The 12,388-nt window shown below is 44.4% G+C and overlaps 1 protein-coding gene and 2 pseudogenes across 1 annotated transcript in view; 1 reads left to right on the top strand and 2 right to left on the bottom strand.

Moving 5' to 3' along the window:
• LOC147703423 (interferon-induced very large GTPase 1-like) overlaps positions 1 to 12,388 on the top strand; it is a 406,840-nt gene that overhangs the window by 269,630 nt on the left and 124,822 nt on the right. The gene's annotated exons all lie outside the window — the stretch shown is intronic.
• Positions 5,660 to 9,311, bottom strand: LOC147703425 (GTPase HRas-like; annotated as a pseudogene).
• LOC147703426 (GTPase HRas pseudogene) lies at positions 11,387 to 11,954 on the bottom strand (annotated as a pseudogene).

Here is a 12,388-nt window from a genome sequence, read left to right on the forward strand (position 1 = left end):
TTACACATATGAAATCTGCGTGCAACCATCTTTTTATTGCAAAACATGCCCATTCGACTGGCAAATGGATCTATGCCTTGCCAATATCCCAACAATCGCTCCCGATATCCAGCAGGTAATGGAGTAAATTGAAAACCATGAACTTGATTGTTCGGGCAGTGGAGCAATGGCGGATGCAACGCAAAAAGGTATCCTGGCGGAATGGGATTTCTGTGCAGCTGCGAAAGATCTCCTGCAATGTGTGACCTTTGACAACATCGCAGATTGCCTGCCAATTCAAATTGCCGTTCCAACATTTGAGGAACATTACTGTCCCTTTGAGGGTATGTATGAATTGGATTGCTTCTCTTCGCTTTTCTCACACGATGGCAACAATCGCGTCTTGGAACATTACGCATCTCAAGCCGCTGAAGAACTTCCGGACTACAATCTCCAAGACTTGTAAGAAATTCATGTTATTCTTGGATTGATTTTTTCCAACTTTTTTTTTACTTTTTCCTATAAAATGTTTTAATCTACTTCAATTGAACTATTTTCATATAATAACTTTCTAAGTATGTTCAGGCATTTTAACTAATCTGTGATGTCATCAGTGATGTCACTGACCATGTCATGAATGATGTAATATGTGACATCATCAGCAGTGGATTGCGGGCGCTCGAGTTATAGTTAGTAAAACTAAGTATAACGGAGGAATTTCAATGGTTTTGTACGAGTGAAATGTCCAGCTAACTATAACACCCCTAAAACCTACATTTTTTTTCAGTGGATTTCTAAGGGTTTTTAAATGCTAATCCCTAAGTATAACATGTCTGAAACATATGGTTTTTTCAGTGAATTTCAAATGTTTTTTAAATGATAATTCCTAACTATAACATGTCTGAAACCTATGTTTTTTTCAGTGAATTTCAAAGGTTTTGTAAATGACATTTTTTAAATGTATTAATTCTTATATTTATGTTTTTGATACTGATTTACTACATTTTTTAAACCATTATTTGTAGATATTTTATTTTTTAAATTACATTATAATTGCATTATACATTACATTACAAAATATACATACTCAGAATGAACTACTATAGTTTAAATACTTTGCAAATAGGCAATAGACTGTTAAGTACAGTCATTACAGTTGTTGCAATGGGCAACACAATTTCAAACACAATGCACCATTGAGCTCAATGGGGATTTCTAGTTAAATGCAATTAGTTACTTTATGGATTACTTTTCTAATCACAGGACTGGATCCTAGATTCAGTCCTGTGACATCTCCTGTAAACAGTTGAGTAGGTTACAGTAGTGATTTTTAAGGAATATTATTCTATTTTAAAAGTTGACACTTAAAAACATTTTCACATAGAATCACCTATGTTATCCTATAGGAGGAAATTCACTTAGCAGGTAAGTAGTGCTATCATCACTTTTTCTGACGCAGTGGTGGATCCTGGATCCAACACGGGTGCATCTCCTGTAAACAGTTGAAAGAATGCGTTTAAGGCATACAGGCAATTTGTTAGGAATATTTTTAGTTTGTGAAAATGGACACTTAAAAACTTTTCTGGTGAAAACGAGACAATGGATTCCCATGGAAGGAAATACAAGTTACTGGTAAGTATGTTTAGAAAAAAAAATTTCAGGGTCAGTGCTGGGCTAAAAGAAGCAGCAATGGGTTCTCTCCTGATAACAGGTGAGTAAATCGGAATTCTTTGTTCAGATGATTTTAGGTGAATATTTTAAAGTTCCAAAACTCCACACTTAGAAGAATTTCCAAGTGAAACCAGTCAATGTTAGCCTATGGAAGGAAATTCAAGTTACTGGTAAGTATGGTTAGAATTACTTTTCATGATTAGTACTAGTATTACTTCATTTCATTTACTGGGCTCAAAGATGCAGCACTGAGGTCTCTCCTGATAACAGGTGAGTAAATCGGAATTCGCAGTTCTACTGATTTTATAGGAATATTTTAAAGTTCCAAAACTCCACACTTAGAATAGTTTCCAAGTGAAACCAGTCACTGTTACCCTATGGAAGAAAATTCACTTAGCAGGTAAGTAGTGTTATTGTTACCTTTTCTTATTCAGTGGTGATTCCTGGATCCAGCACTGCTGCATCTCCTGTAAACAGTTGAAAGAATGTGTTTAAGTCATACAGGAGATTTTTAAAGAATATTTTTAGTTTGTGAAAATAGACACTTAAAAACTTTTCTGGTGAAAACCAGACAATGGATTCCTATGGAAGAAAATACAAGTTACTGGTAAGTATGGTTAGAATTACTTTTTAGGTTCAGCGCTGGGCTAAAAGATGCAGCACTGGGTTCTCTCCTGATAACAGGTGAGTAAATCGGAATTCGTAGTACATCCAGTAATCACCACAGAGCTGCGTAGCAGAGAGATGTAAAAAGGGGCACGCCCTGCACCACATCTCTGCAACGCAGCGCAGTGGCGCTTCCTGGAAGCACATGGTGGGCTACTTGGCCCCCATGGTCCCTCAGGTTTGATGTAGAATTTTCTCCTCAACTTAAAAAGCGCCACAGGGCGTGGTTGCACACCTCGCGTCATGCCCCGTCCCCTCTCTTCACAACTGTGTAAACGTGCCCTGTCACCGTTGTAAGTTGAGAGATTAAGTCCCCTTCAATCCTAAGGGTCCCTAGGTCAAACTAGCCCACTAGGTACCTCCAGTAAGCACCACAGAGCTGTGTTGCAAAGCGGTGTAAAGAGGGGCGTGGCTTCTGAACACCTGTCTGCAATGCAGCTCACTGGCGCCTATTAATTCCACAACTTAAAACGAGCCACAGTGCGCGTTTGCACAGTGGTGAAAGAAGGGGGCGTGGCTTGAGGTGATATGTCTGCAAACACGCCCTGTGGCGCGTTTTAAGTTAGATGATTCTTTCCTCCTACATCCTGTGGGTCCCTGGGGGCCAACTAGGCCACCAGGTACCTCCAGTATGCGCCAGGAGGCTGCATTGTAGAGAGGTGTTCAGAGGCCACGCCCCTTTTTACAACACTCTGCAACGCAGCTCCGTGACGCTTACTGGAGGTACCTGGTGGGCTAGTTGCCCCCCAGGGTCCCTCAGTATTCAAAGGGGGTTAATCCCCCGACTTAAAACGTGCCAAGGGTTGTGTTTGCACACATATCACCTCAGGCCCCGCCTCTTACCTTCACCACTGTCCAAACGCGCCCTGTGGCTCATTTTAAGTTGGGGGATTAAGTCCCTTTGAATCCTGAGGGTCCCTGGGGTCCAACTAGCCCACCAGGTACCTCCAGTAATCGCCACAATGCTGCGCTGCAGAGAGGTGTATAAAGGGGCATGGCCTGTAGCACCTCTCTGCAACTGGCCCGAGCGTAATTTTTTTTATCTGCAGAATGCGCGGATCCTGGGCGCATCCTTTTTTTGGGCCTTTTTTTTGGCCTTGGGGGTCCTTTTGGAACCCCATGAGCAGGCCTAGGGGGTCAGGGTGTTTCTACCCTGCCCCCTTTTCGTGTTTTACAAGGTTTTTGGGGGGTTTCTTGTGCCTTGGTTCTACAGAGGCACAAGATGGCTGCCAACACTTCCTGATTTGGAGTGTTGACAGCCAATTGGAATACAGCTTGCCCATGGCAGGGTGTGCTTAGGGTACGCGGAGCGGACCCTCCGAGGCCATACATATATATGTACTTTTAAATGTCATTTTCTCAGGAAATTTCGAACAGATTTACACCATTTAGGCAAAAGGCACGAGTCGGAACTAAGGACTAACTGCCAAATTTGGTGTAATTCCGTTCAGTAGTTCGGGCTGTAGCTGCGGCTAAAGGTCCTATGGGCAATTGCATGGGGAAAACGCGTTTTGGGACCCCCCTTTTTTCTCGGCCCCCGTAAAACTTTCAGGATAGGAGCAGATCGGAGCTCGCCGTAAGCTTTGAAAATTTCGCGAACATTGGTCAACCGGCGCCAAAGTTACTCCAAATAGAATGTTGCAGATTTCCTATGGAAAATAGGTCCTAACTATAACTATCTACTGGCGACCGCCAGTAGATAATATATATATATATATATTCCACCAAAAAAAGCGGGACTTAGAGAATCTGGTTACTGCTTATTTTATTTTAAATTCAGACACTGGTCAGAGTGCTGAATTTAAAATAAAATAAGCAGTAACCAGATTCTCAAAGAGCAGCGTATTTTGGTGGAAAATTGATGATTTGGGCCAGGATCCGGCCCCCACGCTGAGCACCCGTAATTGAGAATGCAGGATCTTTTTGATCACATTGTGGGGAAAAATATATATCAATCAATGTGAAAAATGTAAATTGTAAAACACAGTTGAAACCTACTATGAAAAATACAAATTAGTAGAAAAATAAAAGCATGCAGTATTAAACACCAATTCTAAAAATAATTGCAAAAATGCTGTGTAAAAAAAGTTGCATAAAATGTATAACTTATAAAAGCTTAATGTACAAATCTCACTCCACCCTCATAAGCAGTAAAGTGTTGTAGTACTTATTAGAGTTACTATTCACACTCTATGCAACAGTACGGAAACTATTACATTCTGGAGGGGTTACATTTACTGTTCGCACTCTACTTTAAATATTAGTACAATAAATGTTAGACTCCAGAGGGGTTACATTTACTATTCACACTTCATTCAGTTCAAGCAAAAGTAGGGAAGGTGTTGAGCCCCGAAGGGCTTAGATCCACTATTCTGACTCCATTTTAAGCAACAGTAGGGAAAGTGTTGGAATTCAGAGGGATTAGATTGACTATTCCCACTCCATTTGTAACACATTAGGAAAAGTGCTGTAATTTGGAGAAAATACAAATAGCATTCCACCTCGAAATCAGTTCATACAAAAAATATAAATACCTAATATCGTAAAAAAGGGAAATCATGCTATAAACAATTACATACGATATAATATAGAAAAACTTAGAGCCTGATTTAGATCTTCATGGATGAGGTACTCCCTCACAAATGTGACGAATATCCTGTCCGCCGTATTACAAGTAAATTACATCCTATTGCACTTGTAATAAGAGGGTGTGAATGTCTGTCACATTTGTGATGAAGTATCCCATCCGCCAAGATCTAATTCAAGCCATTAATAAACTTAAAATAAAAAATTACATTGGAATAGAATTTACGTCTCTATCTACCAACACCAAACAGTAATCACCCCAAAAACTTAAATAATAATTCCAAAAATATTTTTGGAACACATTTAAATAAACTGAAACAATAACTTAAAATACATCTGATAAAATGTTTGTTTACAAACATTTTTAAAACACATAAATCCAATTAAAGAAATGCATATGTCCACCATTAAAAATACATAAATAATTACCAACTAAATATGATTCAATAATATTAATAGTAAGTTAAAAAGCTGTGGCATCGGCAACAGAAAAAGATGAGTTCTCCGTTAGTTGATGCAACCTTCTCCAATGGGGTGATTGGTTACGACAAAACCTCATGACATGCAAGGCAAAAAAGCCAGTGGTTTGAAATGGCGCTGACCATTCTGTGTGCGTTCCTTTAAAATTATTATTTTGTTAGCTTCTGGGTGTTTTGTTTTTTGGTTTGTCTTGTTCTTCATCTCCTTTGTTTGTCGTTGTGCACCATCTGGAGAGATGGCCTCCCTTCTCCACAGAGCCAGTGCCATGTCAACTTAGTCAGGATATCACACACTTGCAGTTCAGACACCCTTGGCCGCTCTCATCTGGAGGATTCAACTTGCAAAGCTTGTGCCTACGGATCTCCCATACTAATGTATAAAAGGCATCTTCAACCCCCTGTCTTGTTTTTGCAGACATTTCAATGTAAGGAATGCCATAACTCCTGGCCAGTACATGCGCTTGTCGTGTCTTCACCGTCCATGCCGGGAGGTCACATTTGTTTCCCACTAACACCATTGGTACGTCATCCGAGTCCTTCACCCGTTTGATTTGTTCTCTTTACTGGTGAATGTCTTCAAAGGACTTCATATTGTTAATGGCAAAGACGCACAGGAAGCCCTCGCCTGTCCTCATGTACTGGTCTCTCATCGCACTGTACTCCTCTTGACTCGCAGTGTCCAAGATGTCCAACAAACATGTTTCTCCATCTATCATCACCTGCTTTCGGTAGGAGTCCTCTATCGTGGGGTCATATTCATCTACAAGTTGTTGGACTTAGCCCTTTCCCCCAGAATTTTTCGCTTTTTTGCCCCCCTTGTCTAGGAAACGGTGTGCAGGAAATATCCCCCAGTTTTAGAAATGCACCTGACTGAAATGTTCTGTATTTAAAATGGATGCCATGGCCATGGGTTTTGCCACCTGACTGCCGTAGGTCAGCAGTATAGATATTATTACCCAGCCACCCCTAGCTTTTGGAGGGAATCCTGGCACCCAGTGTGCTCAACCCCTCCCCTTGAGCCAGTTTAGACCAGTTTGCCCCTAACATTCTAGAAGGTTCTGGCACTGACTGGGAGGAGGGTACAAGTAAGGGGGATGTGCCACCAGAGAGGCAGACAGAGCTGGGACAGGAACGTGAGGGGACCTGCTGCGAGGTGTTACCGCCACTTGGGCCTGTGAGCTGGGCCCTGCATTCATCCAACCCCCCCTCTACTGTCCCCGGGGCCCCTAATGAAGGAGGGTCCCCCCCCTAGGTCCCTGACACTGTTGGGACCTTAAACAACGCCAGCGCCGCGCTGAAGGAGCGCCGAGAAGGGAAGGAACCGATTGGATCCCCTCCCCCCCAGGAGGTGAGGAGTGTGCCCCTGGGGCCTATTGTGTGACTGTGCGCCCCCCTTGTGAAGCTGTGGCCCTTTGGAAGCGCTGGGCTGTGAAGAGCTGCCTGCGAAGCGCTGTATGGGAAGAATTGTGCCCCCGAGGAACTGGTACTTGTGGAAGCGCTGGGCCTGTGTGGCCTGAGGGAACTGTGCCACTGAACTGCTGCTGGCTCAAGCGCTGTGAAGCCCTAAGCGCTATAATCGCCTCTACAAGCACTGCATGTCCCGGACTCACCTGTGTTACTGTGGGGCCAGGAAGATTTGTTGTGCCTACAGAGCGCCGTGTTGTGGAAAGCGCTACCCCTTTCAAGCGCTATCCCCCACGACCCCAAAAGAGGTTCGGAGCTTGCTGCCAGGGAGAGCCACCTGTGTGCCGCCTCGGGAACTGCCAGGAATCACCGCCGCAGCCCGGGAGCGAGGAGGAGGCGAGGCCACACTGGGGCATGAATAATTAATCAGCGGGTGCCTACCCCGCGTCGCAAAGTTGCCCAGGATCACCGCTGCGGCCTGGGTGGAGCCGGAGTCCCGCGCGGGCTTCCCCGTGACGTAAGGGGAGTCACGCTTGGATTGGTCTTGGCCGGAGCGTCCCCCGAAAGCCCCGCCCCACCGCAGAGGAAGCGGAAAAGACGCCGACCCCAAGCCCCGGGTCCCCGTGAGAGAAGAGGGGCCCAGGTGAAGCAGGAAGCCGTGGTGAAGAGGGAGCCCCGATTGTGCTGCCGGGGCCCGAGTGAGGCCTTGCAGGCCCCATGTGACCCGCCCCTAGCAAAGGAGCTGCCATGGGGCTCTCATGCTTTGAGAGAGCCCCCGCATGCTCTCACGCCGTTGCAGGGCCCCCGTGCGCAGAGGGAGCCCTGATGTTGAGAGGACCGGCCGAGTGCTGCAGAGGGCGGGGCCCTCCAATGCTAAGGAGAGCCCCGCGAGTCCAGAGCAACCATTCGAGAAGCCCCGGGTCCCCGTGAGAGAGGAGGGGCCCGGGTGAAGCCGGAAGAGTGCCGGTGCTCGAAGAGACATCCCAAGAACCCCGGTGAGTGGGGACTCGGCCGCATAGTGGGTTGGGGGCATGTCGGGGCAGTTGGTCGATGTCCGCCGCCCCCTGGAGACTGGAGCGAGTGCCGTTGGCCCAGATTAGCCTGGGGAGAGCCTGCAACTGGGTCAAGAAGTGACCGAAAGTTCCCACCCCCCCCCCCCCCCCCCCCGAATTGGGCCTGGACCTAAATTAGGCCCACAGTGTCAGTGGGTTGGGGCCTGGAGTCGGGGCACGGGGTCGGTGCCCGCCCTCCTATGGCTGGCAATCTTGGAGACCTCCAGCTAGGACCCCATGTTTTAGGGGCCCCCATTTATGCCTGTATAGGTGGTAGTTAGGCCCTGGACTGGGCAGCCGCCTGAAAAGCGAACTGACGTCGATGCCCATTGGTTCCCGGTTACCAATCTGCATGTCTATGCCCCGAGGAGGGATTGTCCTATGTTGAGGTTCTTAGGCCTAGAGTCAGGCCCATGTTAAATGCATTTAGACTAAGGTATCTGTCCCCAGGTTCAATGTGATTTAGGCCTGGTGTATTTTAGGTGTTCCATCCAGGGCTAAAACTGCTGATGCCACTGAGATGTGCCGCAGACCCTACCTTATGATTGAGGCCTATACCTTATGTTGATGCCCTCATGCGCATGCTCATGGTTTAATGCCTAACGTCACACCATAATGTGTATGCCTAATGTTTAACTTCATGTGGAGGGTTGGCTGTTGTATACACCCTGATGGTTTATGCTTATGGTGACGCCAATTTACTGTCTGATGTATTTGCTGCAGGCTTGGGGCTAAGGAGTTACGCTCTCCAGTTCTTTTCCCTAAGGCTACTGCACTGGTGTTCTGCATAACCTGTTGCTCTGGTGAAGGAGGCCTAAGGGCCCTATGGTTATACCTGCCGGTTATCATATGCTGTGATGCCATGATGCTTTTCCCTTACAGGGGTCCTGCTGACGTTATAATGCATGATATATGTTTATGCGTCATGTTGTGTTTTGCAATTGCAGCCTACTACCAAGGATGAAGGCCTGAGTTTGCCCTGCGAGATCGCCCTTGGGCATCATTAATAATTAATTCTTTCCCTCACGTAGTCTACTAAGGGCTCGTGCTTATGACCACACATTCTTTTTATTTCAGCTATGGAGTCACGGACTGGACCATTTTTCCCATTGTCCCCTTGTAAATAATCCCCCCTGATATTCTTGGCTCTGGCGCTAGTTGGCGCCCTGTTGTGATTACCACTGTTTTGCATTTTTGCCTTGCAGGTTGGAGATACTACTAAACTACTTCTTTTTTCCAACCAGAGGCGGTGTCGTGTCTCTTTTGTGGTGTGCCTGGGGGGTCGTCTGTGGGTACTGCGTGAGTGCATTACACTTGTCCTTCGAAGTTTGGCCTGCCCGCTCTGCTCCATGCTACCCCCCCTGGAGATTTGGTAACACCATTTCTTACAAAAGTGGTTTAGAATGAGTTGTATTGTCGGAACGCTCTTCCCAACACCAACTGCTCCCACCACCAGCAGCTTGTACTCCGTCATCTTCAAAGGCTGCCTTCGGGATCACTCCTGTGCTCCTCTGGGCGTATATCTCGCAGCCAGGTGCAGGGGCTCAGGCTCGCACGCCCTGCCGCAGCCCCTGAGCAGCCTTGTGCCCACTAAGTCTGTGCCGCATTGGCACCAGCGCCGGCCACTGAACAATGTGCAGCGGCGGGCGCTGCATACACCCAACCAGGGCCCACGCTAACCGCCATACTATCTAAATCATGGTTTGTACGAAATTATATAGATAAAAAATGTTGATGTCAAAAATATAGTTGTAAAAAATATTGTTTTATAATGTAAAAAAAAATGAACATCGTTAAAAATATTAAAACATGTTTAAAAATAATAGCTAATAAATAAAAAGTTAAAATACATTAAACATTTACATATAAAAAATAATATATATTCACTTACACAGAGTGCAACAGTAGGGAAATTGTTGGATAGCGTAGAGGTTAAAATTACTATTCCCAATTCAGAGAGTGCAACAGTAGGAAAAGTGTTGGCTAGCGCAGGGATACCAATTACTATTCCCACTACAGTGAGTGCAACAGTAGGGAAAGTGTTGGATAGTGTAGAGGTTAAAATAACTATTCCCACTTCAGAGAGTGCAACAGTAGGGAAAGTGTTGGATAGCGTAGGGGTAAAAATTACTATTCCCACTCCAGTGAGTGCAAAAGTAGGGAAAGTGTTGGATAGCGTAGAGGTAAAAATTACTATTCCAACTTAAGAAAGTGCAACAGTAAGGAAAGTGTTAGGTAGCGTAGCGGTTATAATTGCTATTCCAACTCCAGAGAGTGCAACAATAGGGAAAGTGTTGGATAGAGTAGGGGTAAAAATTACTATTCCCACTCCGGTGAGTGTAACAGTAGGGAAAGTGTTGGATAGCGTAGAGGTTGAAATTACTATTCCCAATCCAGAGAGTGCAACAGTAGGGAAAATGTTGGATAGCGTAGGGGTAAAAATTACTATTGCAACTCCAGTGAGTGCAACAGTAAGGAAAGTGTTGGATAGCATAGAGGTAAAAATTACTATTCCGACTCAAGTGAGTGCAATAGTAGGGAAAGTCTAAAAAAACAGAACTATACACATACATATAAAATACATACTAAAATACATAGCCCTAATATAACCATCGATTTTAGTAACATCAAATTTTTGCTATTGGTATTACTAACTTTGATATTAACAAAATCGATATTTCTTACCTTCAAGTCGATATTCTGGTCGTCGATATTCTGGTCGTTGATATTCTGTCAATACAATATTTAAAAATTGATATTAATGTAGGTTAATATTAAAAACTCGATATTGTGTTTGTTCACCTCTTAGCCCATCAGGGCCTGGGGCTTTGCATTGAGCCATCGTTCGCACAGCTTCAATATTGCATCTAACTGAATCACAGCCTCCAAGGTATATGCCTGTTCTCCCGTAATGCGAGTGAGAGCTATGCTCCTAAGGAACTCGAGATTGGTGGGCTTTATAGGTGTTCGTACATGTGACTATTAATTCCTGTATGTGTGTTTATAATGCTCCTGTCTGGGTACATTAACTTGAAGATTAGCAGGGGTGGGCATTCTCTCCTCAATAACCGTGCTAGGAGTCTTCCGAATTTGTCCCCCTCTTTGTGCAAAAATAACTTAAAATACATCTGATAAAATGTTTGTTTACAAACATTTTTAAAACACTGAAATCCAATTAAAGAAATGCATATGTCCACCAAAAAAAATACATAAAGAATTACCAACAAAATATGATTCAATAATATTAATAGTAAGTTAAAAAGCTGTGGCATTGGCAACACAAAAAGATGAATTCTCCATTAGTTGACGTAACCTTCTCCAATGGGGTGATTTGTTACGACAAAACCTCATGACATGCAAGGCAAAAAAGCCAGTGGTTTGAAATGTTGCTGACCATTCTGTGTGCGTTTCTTTAAAATTATTATTTTGTTAGCTTTTGGGTGTTTCGTTTTTTGGTTTGTCTTGTTCTTCATTTCCTTTGTTTGTCGTTGTGCACCATCTGGAGAGATGGCCTCCCTTCTCCACAGAGCCAGTGCCATGTCAACTTAGTCATGATATCACACACTTGCAGTTCAGACACCCTTGGCCGCTCTCATCTGGAGGATTCAACTTGCGAAGCTTGTGCCTACGGATCTCCCATACTAATGTATAAAAGGCATCTTCAACCCCCTGTCTTGTTTTTTCAGACGTCTCAATGTAAGGAATGCCATAACTCCTGGCCAGGTCATGCGTTTGTCGTGTCTCCACAGTCCTTGCCGGGAGGTCACATTTGTTTCCCAATAACACCATTGGTACGTCATCAGAGTTCTTCACCCGTTTGATTTGTTCTCTGTACTGGTGAATGTCTTCAAAGGACTTTGTGTTGTTAATGGCAAAGACGCACAGGAAGCCCTCGACTGTCCTCATGTACTGGTCTCATCGCACTGTACTCCTCTTGACCCGCAGTGTCCAAGATGTCCAACAAACATGTTTCCCCATCTATCATCACCTGCTTTCGGTTGGAGTCCTCTATCGTGGGGTCATATTTATCTACAAAGTGGTTTAGAATGAGTTGAATTGTCGGAATGCTCTTCCCAACACCAACTGCTCCCACCACCAGCAGCTTGTACTCTGTCATCTTTAAAGGCTGCCTTCTGGATCACTCTCGTGCTCCTCTGGGTGTACATTTCGCAGCCAGATGCAGGGGCTCAGGCTTGCACGCCCTGCCGCAGCCCCTGAGTGGCCTTGTGCCCACCAAGTCTGTGCCGCATTGGCACCAGCCCCGGCCACTGAACAATGTGCAGCGGCGGGCGCTGCATACACCCAACCAGGGCCCACGCTAACCGCCATACTATCTACATCATGGTAAGTACAAAATTATAGAGAAAAAAAATATTGATGTAAAAAATATAGTTGTAAAAAATATTGTTTTTTAACGTAAAAAAATGAACATCGTTAAAAATATTAAAACATGTTTAAAAATAATAGCTAAAAAATAAAATAAATTAAACATTTACATATAAAAAATAATGTATATATACTTACACAGAGTGCAACAGTAGGGAAATTGTT

This window comes from Lissotriton vulgaris, chromosome 7 (genome assembly GCF_964263255.1).
Source record: "Lissotriton vulgaris chromosome 7, aLisVul1.2, whole genome shotgun sequence".
Taxonomy (NCBI): Eukaryota; Metazoa; Chordata; class Amphibia; order Caudata; family Salamandridae; genus Lissotriton; species Lissotriton vulgaris.